General features: G+C 43.4%; 1 protein-coding gene across 4 annotated transcripts in view; it reads right to left on the reverse strand.

Moving 5' to 3' along the window:
* OSBPL8 (oxysterol binding protein like 8) overlaps positions 1-17,583 on the reverse strand; it is a 423,538-nt gene that overhangs the window by 345,364 nt on the left and 60,591 nt on the right. For 3 of the 4 annotated variants that reach the window (XM_073560013.1, XM_073560011.1, XM_073560014.1), the window contains exon 2: positions 11,352-11,419. The gene's annotated coding sequence lies outside the window, so the exon portion shown is untranslated. Of the gene's footprint in view, positions 1-10,921; positions 11,063-11,351; positions 11,420-17,583 lie in introns of all 4 variants that reach the window. The other variant, XM_073560012.1, reaches the window with a different exon arrangement.

Below are 17,583 nucleotides of genomic sequence, written 5' to 3' on the forward strand. Positions count from 1 at the left end.
CTTCTAGGAAGGGTTCTCCTCTAACCTAGTCCTCTGTTCTCTTTTCTCCTCACGTTCCGAACTAATCTTTCCTTCCTATGGAGAATTAGGCTTTTCAGTCTTTGTCGCTCTCTCACTCTTCCTTTCCTGTGCCAGCAGACCCAGGTCACTGGGATCTGCTGCAGCACATCCATCCATCCATCCCTCTCTCTCTAGGGATCCACACAGCCGCACACGCTGGCTGGCTCCTCACTCTCTGACTCAGACTACTCAAAGACCCCCAAAACTTCCCGCTCTTTCAATATATACTAACTCCACCCGCCTCCCAGCACGTTTTGTGTTCCAAGAAGGGAGCCAACAATGGGTGCTTTGCTATACTCCAAGCAGGGAGCCGCCGAAGGTGCTTTGCTACACTACTTTGTGGTGTGGGGGTGCAGGTGTTGGAGTGTGGTCAGGTGTCTCCACCTTACCTGGATGGTGGGGTACCACACATCAGGAGGAGGTGCAGTACCTCTGTGGCAACTGAAGCCTCAGGGGCGCCACACCCACATACACTGTACAGAAAAATCTGCCTGTCAGTGGAGTGAATGGGATTACAGAGAGCTCAGCAGTGAGAGAACTGGCAGATCTGCAGCAGAGAAAACAGTGAGTATCAAAACTGCAGTCAGCAGCCCAGCAAAATGATACATCGGTGGAATCAGGGTTCCTGACCCTACATCAGGTTATTCTCAGATGGGGTAACAAAAACCTGGTGACAGATTTCCTTTACAGGGATGGTGTCAGCACAGAATGTTTGATGAAACCAAGTACAGGGGTGCTTGGTGCTTTACAGCAGAGCCAATCATTTAAATACACCTCCTGCTTGGTTTCCATCTATCTCCACCCTTCTCTGGTCCTAAGAAGTCAGAGCTGTCAATCAAAGAACAGGGGAGAGGAGATGGTGGGATGGATTATTTAAATTGGCCCCACCATGAAGCACTGAGCGGCAGGACTAAGTTTTAACAGTCATCCCTACAAAGCATTAAGAGTGCTTTATCAGCCTACCAATGACATTTGTAACAATGTCTATTATAAATACTGTATGTGTTTATGTATTTGTTGCAAATATGCATAAGTTTAAGCATGATGGAAACTAGCTTGTGCAGAAAGAACAAGGAGAACAAGTCATCCCCCTGTTCCTCATTCCTGTTCTATCTGCACACAATGGTTTGTCAGTCACACTGTGGGGGGCATATCTCTATGCCCCAGCACTCCTGGACTAGTCAGAGGACGAGAATGCCGAGATTAAACTTCACAACTATCATTAGAGTGCTGCTACATCATTCCTGCCAGTTAAAGGGAACCTGTCAGCAGGGTTGTGCATAGTAACCTGCACACAGAGTCAGGTCAGCGCCATTATACTGAATAAAATGATACCTTGGTTGATGAACTCCATCTAGTGGTTCTTTTTAAATCCTTATTTTTAGTTTTTTGATAATGATATGCTCGTGTCCTACAGCGCGGCTGGGGTATGTGGTGCTCTGATTAAATATTCACAATGCAGACTGCTGACAGGTCACTGCTCCATCAGTGACCTGCCGCCTCCTAGATTGCATAATGAGTATACTAATGTGTGTATATGAAAAAACCTTATCACTTCATCAAAATAGCGGCGCCTGCGCATTATCACTTGTCAGTTAGTGCCTATTATCTTGCACTGTTGAAAAGAAACAAAAATCACCATCAAAATTGCACCGTGGGCTGCGCTTGCGCATTAGCATCTATCGTGTTCCGATAGATAAAATTCATCTATTTATTGATGTCCATCGATGCAAAAACTGTTGTACCACTGCTCATTTGCTGCACTGTGCACAGAATAGGGGCTGCAATAAACAATGACAATGACAATAGGACACCTTAACAAACCATTTCTCAGTTACACTGTCGTTGAGTACACTTTGATCATTACTTAAACACATCACCCATGGCCTGTGGGTGATGTTCACATAAACACCTCCAGCATTCTTATTCTGGTCACCAAGACCTAAAACAGGATTAGGGAATATTCAGTGGAGTGTTTTAGGATAGGGACTTACAGAGGACATTCTGCTATTCTTCTCAGATGTGCCATAGTAGATAATGGAGTAGTTTATGATCAAGAAATACTTAACGCCTTAACTGTCCAAATACTGTTATATCAGCGAGATGGTCATACAGTCTACCGTGTCATTGTAAAGCGCTGCATAATATGCTGCGGCTAAAGAAATAAAAATTATTATTGTGTTTTAGGTCTCCCGACTCTTTTTCTGATGTGATCTAAACTGCTCAAAAACGTAAAGTGAACACTTAAACAACACAATGTAATTCCAAGTCAATCACACTTCTGTGAAATCAACCTGACCAGTTATGAAGCAACTACGATTGTGAATCAATTTCTCCTGCTGTTGCGCAAATGGAACAGACCACCAGTAGAAATTATAGGCAACTAGCTGAAGAGCCCGGCGCTGCCCGGGCATAGTAACTAACTGTGGTTAGTTATAACAAATTATAATTATCCTCCATCCCATAGTCCCGTGCCCATATACCCATCATACATATCCACGATCCCATAGGCCCGTGCCCATATACCCATCATACATATACTCCATACCATAGTCGAGTGCCCATATACCCATCCTCCATCCCATAGTCCCATGCCCATATACCCATCACACATCCTCCATCCCATAGTCGAGTGCCCATATACCCATCACACATCCTCCATCCCATAGTCCCATGCACATATACCCATCACACATCCTCCATCCCATAGTCGAGTGCCCATATACCCATCACACATATCCTCCATCCCATAGTCCCGTGCCCATATACCCATCACACATCCATGATCCCATAGGCCCGTGCCCATATACCCATCATACATATCCTCCATCCCATAGTCCCATGCCCATATACCCATCATATATATTCGCCATCCCATAGTCGAGTGCCCATATACCCATCACACATCCTTTATCTCATAGTCCCATGCCTATATACCCATCATACATATCCTCTATGATGACATCAGCGTCGCCATGGCAACCATTGTGACATCATAATGAGGGGCGGGGCTTGATATGCGCACACTGCTTCCCCAGTATGCAAATAGGGGCATTATGACATCATAATGAGGGGCGGGACTTGACACGCACACACTTTTTCCCCAGTATGTAGATAGGGGCAAAATTGTTTGGTGAATTGCAACGCGCGGGGTTAAAATTTCGCCTCACAACATAGCCTAGGACGCTCTCGGGGTCCAGACGTGCGACTGTGCCAAATTTTGTGGCTGTAGCTGCGACGGTGCGGATGCCTATCCCGGACATACATACATACACACACTTGAGCTTTATATATTAGATTAGAAAGACATCCCCTATAAAGGAGTTGTTCTACAGGGGATGACCAATTTCTCTGTTATCATCCTTTTTGGCTGTTGCTTTGGTAACTTTTGCATTTTGTCATTGCTCTCACCCCTAGAGGTACAGTAGCATGAGACGGTGTCTACAGTACAACCTACAGACCTGGCACCTAGAACATTGCCTTGCTCCCATTTTTCTGTTGCTCAGATAGTGCAGCTCATCTAGGATGGCACATCAATGTGAGCGGTGGCAAGAAGGGTAGTTGTGTCTGACAGATACGGTACCAGGAGACAGGCCAGTACACCAGGAAATGTGGTAGGGGCCGTAGGAGGGCAGCAACCCAGCATCAGGACCTCTAAGTCCTCCTTTGTGCAACGAGGAACAGAAGTACTGCCGGAGACCTGCAAAATGAATAGGGTCATTCCATGGTAACTTACGTCACAACACAGTTAGTAACTTGCGTTATAATACGTTTACTTCTCATATGAAGTAATGGTATTGTAACGCAAGTTACCATCAGCTTTGTAATGTAAGTTACCAAGTAATAACACTGTATTTTGTATTTAGCTTGTATTCTTGAAAAATCAAACTGTGTTGAAATATATTGAGAATAGTTTAATGTACAATATGCATTCACTCATTTTTGTGCCTGCCTTCAAAGAACAGTCTGTATCCATTATTAACTCAGTTTTTGGCTTGTGAATGTAACGTAAGTTACCATGGAATGACCCAACTCCAGCAGGCTACTAACATCCATGTTTCTGCTCTAACAGTCAAACAGACTCCATGAGGGTGGTAAGAGGGTCCGTTGTACACAAGTGGTTGTTGTGCTTACAGCCCAACACTGCGCAGGGCAATTGGTATTTGCCAGAGAAGACCAAGATTGGCAAATTCGACACTGGGGCCCTGTGCTCTTCACGGGTAACAGCAGTGTCACACGACCCAGCATTCCAGGGACCAATGGGGACACAATTACAACGGTGGGCCCTGTGATCGGGAACGGGGAAATGGACACCTCCTGCACTCTCCTGAGGCTGTGCCCTGGTTTATCCTGACGTCCCTATATGGCTTCTTTCAAACCGTCGCCGATAAGAATACCTTAGCCCTCACTTGCCCTGCACTTATCCCTCTGTAGGGAATTGGCAAGTGCGGACACCTGTCCCACCGCCGCACTAATACAACACCAAGGGAAGATAAAACAGACAAGGTAAGACAAACAACACTTTCTCTGCTGCAATGCACCGCACAGCAGAGTAAGGCACCCAATCACAGCATTCAGCTGAAGCACCACTGCACCAGAAAGCTCCTGTCTTCAGCACGGTTGGTTTCCAAAAGGACCTGTATAACCAACAGATAGCGGATATACCAGGTGACCTTTTAAATGAGTGTGGTCACCACCTGCATCAGCAAACTGACCAGCCATGTAACTACACCAGCTGCCACCGGGGGGAAAAAACTGATATTGCCCCCGATGGCCTGAAAGGAAAAAAATTTTTATGTGAGAATCCAGATCTGACCCAGATCCAAAAATGGATCGTGACAGGGAGCGTGGTGAGACGGGGCGGAGAACAGGAAGCATGGGAAAAGTGGAGAGATTCCCGCTGGCAGAGAGAGGAAGCAGAGGTGTACCACGCTCCGCAGCGATACAGTGTGCAGACCCGCTCCCCGGGACGGGTTACGTGAGGGCCCCCGAGAGTCAGAGAGCACACAGAGTGTGGGGCGCTCAGCCAAACAGTGCGCGGTGCTCGCATTGAGAAGCGAGTGCCAAGTGCAGTATCATGAGGTATGTTCCCCCTCCTTGGCAGGTGTGCAGCGGAGCACGCACCGGGCAGAGACTTCTACGAGACATCCCACCTCGGCGCTACAGATTGATTGACTAGGGGCTCAACGGGCAAAACCGGTGACCGTCCATTGCCACCAGAAGCTGGATCGTTTGTTGACAAGTTGCGCCAGAGGACGCCGTGCTGGCCTTTGCCGGTATTACAACTCTCAACGGACTGCATGCGGTTAAGTACAGAGAAGTCACGATAAGTGAAGTTAAATAATAAGACTTTTGTGCTATATCATAATTCTACTGTTAATTACCTGTTATCTCCCTGCCAGGAGTTCGCTATTGTTATAAATTAAACCTCATTGTGTTAGACCTTGTTCTGCATTCCCTGCGTTACTGCATCCGTTCACCTGCTTACAAAGTCATGATGCTGTGGACTGGCCTGCCTGTTCCCCAGACCTAAATCCAATCAAGCACATCTGGGAGATCATGAGTTGTTCCATCCACCAATGTAACCACAGACTGTCCAGGAGTTAACTGATGATTTAATCCAGTTCTGGAGGAGATCCCTCAGGAGAACATCCACTGCCTCATCAGGAGCATGCTCAGGCATTATAAAGGAGGTCATACAAACTCTACTGAGCATTATTTCCTTGTCTTGAAGTTGGATCAGCCTGTCATTTTATTTTCCCCTTTGATGTCGAGTGTCATTCCAAATCCAGACCTCCAAGGGATATTAATTTTGATTTATCATATTTTTTTTTGGATTATAAGACGCACCCCAAATTTTGGAGGAGAAAAATAGGAAAAAAAATTTTTTTTTTAATAAAATGGTTGTGCTTCTTATAACCCATGTGTCTTATTGCTTACCGGGGGTGGTGGCTGCAGTGAAGCGGGGTCCCAGGGTCGCTGCTGAAGGAGGCAGGAGTGGGGTGATGCTGCAGGCCGCACACTGGGATGAGGGGGTGTTCTGATGTGCGGCGCTGCTGCTGCGGGTGTCTCCGATGCAGCTGTGGGTGTCTCCGATGCAGCTGCGGGGGCTCTGCCGGCATTTTGTGTAAAGCCAGAGCCCCCGCAGTTCCATGGTTTCCTATGTCTCCCGAGATCTCCATTTGCGCATGTGCCGCCCCCGCATAAGAAACCACCGCATAAGAAACCATGGAATCGCAGCACCGATACCGGTAAGGTATACCCGCATTATAAGACGAACCCCATTCCCCCCCCCAAAAAAAAACGTCTTGTAATCCAAAAAATTCGGTACATTGATAATTTTCATGTTTTATTGTTCTCATCGCACTTCACTAGGTAATGAATAAAGATTTGGAACTGGAACATTTCATTCAGTGATATCTAGGATGTTGTATTTTAGTGTTATCTTTATTTTTTTCAGAGGTGACATTCTGAAAGCTGGTGCTCTTCCTAAGAGACAGTCTATTCTAGCAGGACAGTGACCGTCATAAACCTGTAATCTCATACCTGGATGATTTCCTAATCTATGCACATTACAACTGATGCCCCATTTATATGTGCATACTGCTTAGTCACTGGCTTTATAAATAAAATTAAAAAAGAAAAAAAAAAGCTACATCAGTGGTTTGCAGTTTGTGGGAACGTGACCAGTGTTAACCAATGATGAGTTGCCACATACAGTGTGACAAACAGGTGAACAGAACAAAAGACCAAGTGACTTTGTCAAATGTGAAACAGGAAATTAATTTCACAATTTGGATTTAGGGTTTGTAACAGAAAAAGAGGCACTCAGAAGAATAGCCAGAGGCCTCTTCATGTACTACTTTAACACCCTAACAATTATGCAGCACTCTACAATTGCAGTAAACAATGGTAATGAACATTTACCAACAATGAAGCAAAAGGATAGCCATGATCCTACTCATTAGAAACCGGTAAATTATGTGTGTCTACATCAGGGGCAACATAAATAAAGCAATGTGATCTCACTGATATCTTTAATTATTAGGCACTCCCATAAATGGGTACTTAAGATGGCAACAATTTGTAAGGACTTTAGATCCTGCAGGAGAAAACGCATGGAATTACAGCAGGTGTGCAGCCTGACCAAGAGGTGTCATTGGCTAAGTGCAGCAAGGAACTGCCACACAGTTACAGATCTGGCAAAGATTACCTTAGCTCTGATAAAGTACTTGAATATTATTGTGCGATAAAAGTATAATTTTACACTTAACTTCGGACAATATCTTGTGCAGTGTTAAAGGGACTAAAACCACTTCTTAAATGAGCATTTCACATGATTCATGCTACCCATTCTAATGTTAGCATGACTTAGAGTCTGGCTGTACAATTGCAGCTAAATATATTTTTCTCTGAAACACTCTGGAGTTTCATAGATAATGTACTTTATCCCAGCACCGCTTTAGGTGTTTGACATGTCTTTCAATATGGGAGAGGCCTGTTGATCACTTTAAGCAATGCTAGGAAGAGCCGGCCAACGGTGGTAACTAGCTAGCTTAGTCTCTGCCTGTGGTCACCAGCTAGAATCTTTACGGTATATTTTTTCTGCAATTCCAGAGCTTTTCAGTGAAATATACAACACCTGGCTGCAGTGGTGCAGCCAGGCTCCGATTCATGCTGCCAGCATTTTGGGCAACTGGCGACAGGATCCTTCTCTTAACAGAGGGATTTTAGATTTTTTTTTAGGTTATTGCATGTTGCCTAAGGGTACCGGACACCACTGCAGTCTATTAGAGGTGGCTAGTTCCCTAGGATATGAGCACAACACTTACAGATTCTCTGCTACAGAGCTTGTAATCAATCCTCTGAAGGTGGCCAGATCACTTGATCCGATCAGTTCAGTGCCATTGTGATGCTTCTACCAGCAGCACGGGAGAAAGTTTAAGTTTAGGCCTGAGGATCAGCTATGCTGCTGGTCAGAATTATAGGTGCTTCAATACAAAAAGTGAAACTCAAATATTATATAGAGTCATTACAGAGTGATCTATTTCAAGTGTTTATTTCTGTTAATGTTGATGATTATGGCTTACAGCCAATGAAATCCCAAAAGTCATTATCTCAGCAAATTAGAATACTTTATAACACCAGCTTGAAAATGATTTTAAAATCTGAAATGTTGACCTACTGAAATGTATGTTCAGTAAATGCACTTAATACTTGGTCAGGGCTCCTTCTGCATCAATTACTGGATCAATGCGGCGTGGCACGGAAGCGATCCGCCTGTGGTGCTGCTGAGGTGTTATGGAAGCCCAGGTTGCTTTGATAGCAGCCTTCAGCTCGTCTGCATTGTTGGGTCTGGTGTCTCTCATCTTCCTCTTGACAATACCCCATAGATTATCTATGGCAGGGTTCCCCAACTCCAGTCCTCAAGGCCCACCAACAGATCATGTTTTCAGGATTTTCTTTGTATTGCTCAGGTGATAATTGCTTCACCTGTGCAATACAAAGGAAATCCTGAAAACAAGACCTGTTGGTGGGACTTGAGGACTGCAGTTGGGGATCCCTGATCTATGGAATTAAGGTCAGGTGAGTTTGCTGGCCAGTCAAGCACAGTGATACTGTTGTTTGTAAACCAGGAATTGATACTCTCGTTAGTATGGACAGGTGCCAAGTCCTGCTGGGGAATTAAATTTAAAACTCCAAAAAGCTTGTCGGCAGAGGGAAGTATGAAGTGCTCTACAATTTCCTGGTAGATGGCTGCGCTGACTTTGGTCTTGATAAAACACAGTGGACCTACACCGGCAGATGACATGGCTCCCCAAACCATCACTGATTGTAGAAACTTCACACTAATGTAGACCTCAAGCAGCTTGGATTGTGTGCCCCTCCACTCTTCCTCCAGACTCTGGGACCTTGATTTCCAAATGAAATGCAAAATTTACTTTCATCTGAAAACAACACCTTGGACCACTGAGCAACAGTCCAGTTCTTTTTCTCCTTGGCCCTGGTAAGACACTTCCGGCGTTGTCTACTGGTCATGTGCGGATTGACACAAGGAATGCGACACTTGTAGCCCATGTCCTGGATACGTCTGTGTGATGGTTCTTGAAGCAATGACTCCATCAGCAGTCCAATCCTTGTGAATCTCCCTCAAATTTTTGAATGGCCTTTTCTTAATCCTTTCAAGGCTGTGGTTATCCCGGTTGCTTGTGCATCTTTTTTTTACCACACTTTTTCCTTCCACTCAACTTTCCATTAATATGCCTTGATGCAGCACTCTGTGAACAGCCAGCTTCTTTAGCAATGACCCTTTGTGGCTTACCCTCCTTGTGGAGTGTACCAATGACGGCCTTCTGGACATCTGTTGTCAAGTCAGCAGTCTTCCCCATGATTGTGGAGCTACTGAAGAAGACTAAAGGCCCCGTCTCACCGCCGAAGCGTCACCGATTTTGTGATGCAACAGCGTTCTCACTACATGTGACACATAGCGGCGACCGCCCCCTCCGCGCTGGATATCGCTGATCGTGCTCGAATGTCCTGGGCAATTTTTTCGTCGTTGGCGTCCCGCTGGCCAGCGCGCATCGCTGTGTTTAACGCCGACGAACGACCTCGCTGGCGACGCAGAACTCAGGGACGCAGGCGTGAGTCGTCAGAAAATCTGCTGTGTGACAAGGTATCAACGACAGCGAGGTTGTTATACGGATCTCTGTCAGATTGTTGCGTCGTTGAAGAGATCTGCCTGTTTGGCAGCTTACTAGCGACACACCAGCGATCCTTACCAGGTCGTATCGCTGTCGGGATCGCTGGTGCATCGCTATGTGAAACGGGACCCTAAGAGACCTTTTTAAATGCTTAGGAAGCCTTTACAGGTGTTCTTTATTATGCTAATTTACTGAGACAATGCTTTTGGGTTTTCATTGCCTGTAAGTCATAAACATCAACATTAACAGAAAAAAAACACTTGAAATAGACCACTCTGTAATGAGTCTAAATAATATGAGTTTCACTTTTTGTACTGAAGAACTGAAATAAATTAACTTTTTGATGATATTCTAATTTTGTGAGAAGCACCTATATCTTGCATCAGTAGTGCAACACTTCCCAGCAAGAAAGAAACGTGGGGCAGGTGAAAAGCGATCTTGTAAAGACAGAGGATAACAATAACCCTTAAGCCACCGTCACACACAGCGAGATCGCTAGTGAGATCGCTGTGGAGTCACAAGTTTTGTGACGCAACAGCGATCTCGCTGTGTGTGACATGTATCAGTGACCGGCCCCCCCCGGTCGGGCATCGCTGATCGTGCTCTAATGCCCTGGACATTTTTTTGATCGCTGGCCTGCCGCTGGCCAGCACGCGTCGCTGCGTGTGACAGCAGGAGACCATCGATCAGCGAGCTGGTATTCAAGGTAAACCGTGGGTAACTAAGTGCGCGCGTCACTTAGTTACCCGCTGTGTACCTTGGATACCAGCATGCTCGTGCTGGGAGCTGGTATCCAAGGTAAACAGCGGGTAACTATGTGCCACGCGCGCTTTAGTTACCCGCTGTTTACCTTGGATACCAACTCCCTGCGCGAGCACGCTGGTATCCAAAGTACACAGCGGGTAACTAAGCGACGCGCGCTTGTGTACCCGCGTTGTCGCTGGTCCTGATCGCTGGTGAGAGCTGCCTGTTTGGCAGCTCACCAGCGATCATGTAGCGACACCAGCGATCCTGACCAGGTCATATCATTGTCGGGATTGCTGGTGCATCGCTATGTGTGACGGGGGCATTAGAGTTATCTTAATCTAGTTAAATGAGTTGACCTCCTATATAATAAGTTATCAAGATGGTGTAGTGATGCATGATAATCTTTGCCATACCTGTACATCACATGTCAAGCAGCCCAATGAGCCATCAAGCAGAAGTCTTACTATGTAGCTCTCTCCGCAGCTCTGTACTACACACGAGTCCATGTGCCTCTGTAAAGCTACTTGCATATAGCTCGGCTGTGTGTATGAAGCCTAAAGGCAAGGAATGGTGGAGTCAATTGAGACTGGTTCCTTCACTCTAAAAATATACTGTTATACTCTAATTGTCCTTGTTTCTATGGTTAAAGGCTGGAGGGAATATTCAGCATTATACATCTCTTATCTGCTGTAACTTTTGGAAGACTTTCAGGGTGCAAGATTGCATTCAGCATTAAATAGGGCATAGGAAGAATGCCCAACTAAAAAAAACTTTTCCCAGAAAGGAAAAAAAATTTTTGAGTAACATGCACCATAACATACACCATCTGAATATTTACCATACCTTATAAAACAAGCAACTGGAAAAGATGGAGCTTTTTCAGCACGTCATGAATCACACATCTCTGTACCCTGAAAATAAAATAAAAAGAACAAGAAAATATCACTAGCATTGTCCCGCAAACACAAAACATTATTTCCTATGTCCACTGAAATGAATCATACAAGCTATTATATTATTTTCTATTTCACATGGTACATTAGCAATCTTCTCTGAGGCGTCAATGCTTCAGCTCAACAGTTTTGCATGGATATTGGCAAACTTCCATTTAGGCATCTTCTCCACTATCTGAGTGAGGAAAAACTATTTCTTCATTTAATCCATATCACTTTCACCAGCGGAGATGGTAAGTGATAAATGGAGGCTACATAAAGGCTGAATGATAGCAGATAAACAGAAGAATTCACTAAATATGTCTGTGCCAGTCAGCCATTTTCATTTCTGATTTTTAAGTAGCATTTTTAGGAGCAGATGGGGCAGTACTTATATGGCCCTTAATATTTTTGTTTCTTCTTTTAGTCTCAGGCCTTATTAAAAAAGACATCTGTTGCTCACGTACATGTCAATTCATATTTTTCCCAGATAGAACTCGTACCCCTGTGGTAGATCGGCTCACTCAGTGGTACATGGAGGTAGACACAGGAACACTGTCTCTATAAGAACTTCTTTGGTTTATGATAGGCAGCAAAAAACCAAGGTATAGTAAAACAAACAGCCCTGTGGGCAAAAGAGGAAAACAAATCAAAATGATAGCACAAAGGACAGTCCTTCTGAGAATGGGGTTCCTCCCGCTCACCGTTAGCAGAACACACACGGTTCAGGTTGGTTCCAGCACAAACACTTCTCTGGAGTGTTTCCTCTTCAGACAATGAACTATTGCCTCTGGTGACCAGCTACTTAAGCCCCAGACCACACACTGGGGTAAAGAAAAGCTGGACATCCTCTATGGTGTCCACAAAAAACCCACCCCATTAAACAAATTAGGTTTTAACCCCTCACAGCACTTAATGTGAAGGAAAATCTCTGGGTCTTACATCACTGACGCCATTAAGCGCAGTGAAACATATCTCCCCTCCAAAACTTTACCAGTGACATTGTCACACCCATTATATTCTAAAGGGGCTAATTGCATGCCTGTGTTTTCTCCAAATAGACTCCACAATATACCCCAAAAAATTATAATTTTTTTTTTTTTTTTTTAAATCGCAGCGACATGTCAGGTTTTTTTATTATCCAACTCAAGAACAAAAAATCCTCCATATAAGTCTATGGGTCTGAGGAAATTAGGAAGGCACATGGATGTCGTTTGTATGCTGTCCATTTTTACCATTGTAATGGGTAGGAGAAAATTTGCAAATGTATTTTTAAGCATGCGAGGAAATCACGCTGGTAAAAATGGATACCCTGACCACATACTGTTGAAAATCAGATTCAGCACACTGATGAAATCCAATTTTTTTGTTTTTTTTCCAAAAAACAAAAAAAAGAATGTTTCAATGCAGCCTATCATAGAGATTGTTTACCATTTACTTTGGGATTTCTTTTTATCACGTTAGGCTGGTTTTACACTTACCGTGTTTTTGCAGGCCGATTTTGCGGCATCAATAGAATTCTATGGGGTTGCAAAATCGGCCTGCAAAAATTCCACAGTGCGTCGTGTGAGTACGGCCGTGAGGGCCATTTTTGCGTCCATGATAAAAAAAAAAATCGAGCTTGCTCGATCTTTTATACGGCGTACGAACACGACCCCCACTGTAATTCAATGGGGCCGCAAAAACAAACAGAAGTTTGTTTTTGCGGTGCACCGTCACGTCCAGATTTTGCAGAACGCCGTTTTTTTTATTTACAATACTATTTCGATAGTATTGGAAAGAAAAGAAAACGGCATTCCGCAAGCATTTTTGGGTTCGCAAAAACAGCGGTAAGTGTAAAAGTAGCCTAAACATAAGGAGTTTAAAAAAAATATTTATCCTATGAAAACACTTGGCGGGAATAATCAAGCAAGAAACCTTACCTCCCATTTGGTGGCAGTGAGAAAAAAATACAGTAAACAAATGTATAACCACAGTGTCCTCCAAAAAGAAGCATTCTAAACCAAGAGCTAGGAGAATACTGCCCTGCCATGGACGCAGCAGCCAAGGTATCTGATTATCTTTTCCACTGCATGCTTGACAGTGAGACAGACACACAAACGTTTCAACAAGTGTGTGGAACCATGAAAAATACTTTACAAAACTTTTCATGTCTCGATGAACACCTTCATTTGGCCAAAACCTGTGGAATATACTCGGATATGCTTCAGTGCTCTGAAGCATTCAGAAATGCTACTATAGTTAACCCCTTTACCCCCTAAGACTGTGTGCACCTTCATAAACAGGCCAAGTTTTATAATTCTGACCACTGTATAACTCGGGAACTCTTCAACGGATTCTACTGATTCGGAGAATGTTTTTTGTGACATATTGTACTTTATATTAGTGGTAAAATTTCTTCAATATGACTTACGTTTAATTATGAAAAAAAATGGACTTTTTCAAATTTTGAAAATTTAGCAATTTTAACCTCTTTACCCCAGAGGGCGGTTTGCACGTTAATGACTGGGCCAATTTTTACAAACCTGACCACCGATCACTTTATGGAGGTAATAACTCTGGAACTCTTCAACAAATCCGGGTGATTCTGAGAATGATTTTTCATGACATATTTTACTTCATGATGGGAGTAAAATTTCATCAATATAAGTTGCGAATATTTGTGGAAAAAAAAAAAATTTGGCAAAAATTTGGCAATTTTCCAACTTTGAATTATCACGTTCTTAATCCCTTACTGACCTCGGACGGTATAGTACGTCCGAGGTCAGATCCTCCGCTTTGATGCGGGCTCCGGCGGTGAGCCCGCATCAAAGCTGGGACATGTCAGCTATTTTGAACAGATGTCGGACATGTGCCTGCAATAGGCGCAGATGGAACCGCGATCTACCCATGCCAATTAACTAGTTAAATGCCGCTGTCAAACGCTGACAGCGGCATTTAACAGCACTTCCGGCCGCCAGACCAGAAATACGCGCAACGCCGACCCCCGTCACGTGATCAGGGGTCGGCGATGCGTTGCCATCACAACCAGAGATCTCCTCGAGATCTCTACGGTTGTTGATGAGGCATTGCTATGAGTGCCACCCGGTGGTCGGCGCTCATAGCAATGCTGTAATTCTGCTACATGTAGGCGATCTGCTCATCACCTATATGTAGCAGAGCCGATCAAGTTGTGGATGCTTCTAGCCTCCCTCGGAGGCTATTGAAGCATGCCAAAATTTAAAAAAAAGTGTTTTAAAAATATGAAAAAAAAAATATATAAAAGTTTAAATCACCCCCCTTTCGCCCCATTCAAAATGAAACAATAATAATAAAAAAATTTGGTATCACCACATTCAGAATCGCCCGATCAATTAAAAAAAAAAAAGGATTAACGCAATCGCTAAATGGCGTACAGGGGAAAAAAATCAAAACGCCAGAATTAAGTTTTTTTGGTTGCCGTGACATTGCATTAAAATGCAATAACAGACAATCAAAAGTTTGTATCTGCACATAAATGGTATCCTTAAAAAATGTCAGCTCAACACGCAAAAAATAAGCCCTCACCCAACCTGAGATCACAAAAAAAGAGACGCTACGGGTATCGGAAAATGGCACGATTTTTTTTTTTTATAGCAAACTTTGGAATTTGTTTTCACCGCTTTGATAAAAAAAAGAACCTGGACATGTTTGGTGTCTATGAACTCGTAATGACCTGGAGAATTATAACGGCACATCAGATTTAGCATGTGTGGGGTTGCATTTATTTTTTTTGCAATTTCACCACACCTGGAATTTTTCTTCACGTTTTCGAGTACACAACATGCTAAAACCAATGATGTCTTTCAAAAGTACAACTCGTCCCTCAACAAATAAGCCATCGCATGGCCATATTGACGGAAAAAAAATAAGTTATGGCTCTGGGAAGAAGGGGAGCAAAAAATGAAAATGCAAAACCATTAAAAGCTGGTCATTAAGGGGTTAAATCACAGAAATATGTCACACAAAATAGTTAGTAAATAAAGTTTCTCCACATGTCTACTTTATATCAGTAGAATTTTGGAACCAACTTTTTTTTGTTAGGAAATTAAGGGTTAAAAGTTGACCAGCGATTTTTCATTTTCTCCATCAAAATTTACAAAACCATTTTTATTTTAGGAACCACATCACATTTGAAGTCACTTTGAGGGGTCTATTTGATAGAAGGTACCCAAAAGTGACACCATTCTAAAAACTGCACCCCTCAAGGTGCTCAAAACCACATTCAAGAAGTTTATTAACCCTTCAGGTGCTTTACAGCAATGGTTTGAAAAAAATTAAATAAATGTACATTTCATTTAACTTAACTATTAACTATTTTTTTTTTTTTTTTAAACAAAAGATTGACTTCAGATCCATTTTTTTATTTTGACAAGGGTAACAGGAAAAAATGGACCCAAAAATTTGTTGTGTAATTTCTCCTGAGCATGCCGATAACCCATATGAGGGAGAAAACAACTGTTTGGGCGCACAGCAGAGCGCGGAAGGGATGGAGCACCATTTGACTTTTTGAATGCAAAATTTGCTGGAACAATTGGCAGATGCCATGTTGCGGTTGGAGAGCCTCTGGTGCCTAAACAATGAAAATCCCCCATAAGTGACACCATTTTGGAAACTAGATACCTCGGGAACTGATCTAGATGTGTGGTGAGCACACTGAACCCTCAGCTGATTCACAGAAGTTTATAACGTAGAGCAGTAAAAATAAGGAAAAAAAAAATCAAATTTTCCCCACAAATATGCTTTAGCATAAAATATTGCATTTCAATAAAGGGTAACAGGAGAAATTGCACCAGACAATTTATTGTGCAATTTCTCCTGAGTATGACAATACCTCATATGAGGCAGAAAACTACTGTTTGGGCGCACAGCAGGGCTCAGAAGGGAAGGAGCGTCATTTAACTTTTTGAATGTAAAATTTCCTGACAAAATTAGCAGATGTCATGTTCCATTTGAAGAGCCCCTGATGTGCCTAAACAGTGGAAAACCCCCACAAGTGACCCCATTTTGGAAAATACAGCTCTGAAGAAATGTACTTAGATGCAAAGTGAGCACCTTGAACCCCCAGGTGCTTCACAGAAGTTCATAACATTGATCCATGAAAAGAAAAAAAAAATCACATTTTCCCCACAAAAAATGTTATTTTGGCCCCAAATTTTGCATTTTCATAAGGGTAACAGGAAAAATTGCACCATAGCACCATTGTGCAATTTCTCCTGAGTACGACGATACCGCATATGTGGGGGAATACTACTTTTGAGGCACAGTGTAAAGCTCAGAAGGGAAGAGGCGCCATATTGGGAGTTCAGATTTTGCTGGAATGGTTTGAGGGTGGTATGTCACATTGGCAGAGCCCTTCAGATGCCAGAACAGAAACCCCCTCTATCTATATGATAAACTCCCCAATGAATTCAACTAGTGCCTCACAGAATTTTTTATCACTGAGCGGTGAGGAAATAAATTACATTATTACCACTAAAATGTTGCTTTAGCCACAAGTTTTTAATTTTTCTAAGGGCTAATTTTTTTATTTTTTTTTTACAATAAACTGAGGTACATTTTTTCCCCGAGTGCACCAATACCCTACATATAAATCAGGAAAGATTTTTCAGGCACAGTGCAAAGATCAGAAGGCAAGGAGCGCCAAATTTTACTGTCATGGTTTGCAGGTGGCATGACCCAATGGGAGCTCCCCATAAGAGACCCTATTTTACAAACGACACCTCTCAATGAATTCATCAAGTGGTGCACTGATCATATTGATGTAGGGTCGGCGAGGAAAGGGTAACTTAGGTGGTGCTGCTGATGCTGATAGTGCAGATAAGCAGGGGAGGTGTGCTGTACTCACAGGAATGGGGGGTGACCCGCTTCTTGACGTCGACAGGCACGAGACGGAGGCAGGAATTGTATTCAACAGGTTTGCTTTTATTGGCCGACCTCACGACGACCAGAACAAAACAAGACAGATGTTTCACACTGTTATCCTCCTGCAGACAGGCCCGGGTACCTTCACTTGTACACTTTCTCCGTCAGGCGTACTTCGTGGCTTTATCCGCCGTGGCTGCCCTAGGCCAATCCACCACGGCGTTTCACCTTACAAAGTCCACCAATAATCCAGGTCCTCA

Source organism: Dendrobates tinctorius, unplaced genomic scaffold, assembly GCF_039654945.1.
Source record: "Dendrobates tinctorius isolate UK_male_01 unplaced genomic scaffold, ASM3965494v1 ptg000290l, whole genome shotgun sequence".
NCBI classification, from domain to species: Eukaryota; Metazoa; Chordata; class Amphibia; order Anura; family Dendrobatidae; genus Dendrobates; species Dendrobates tinctorius.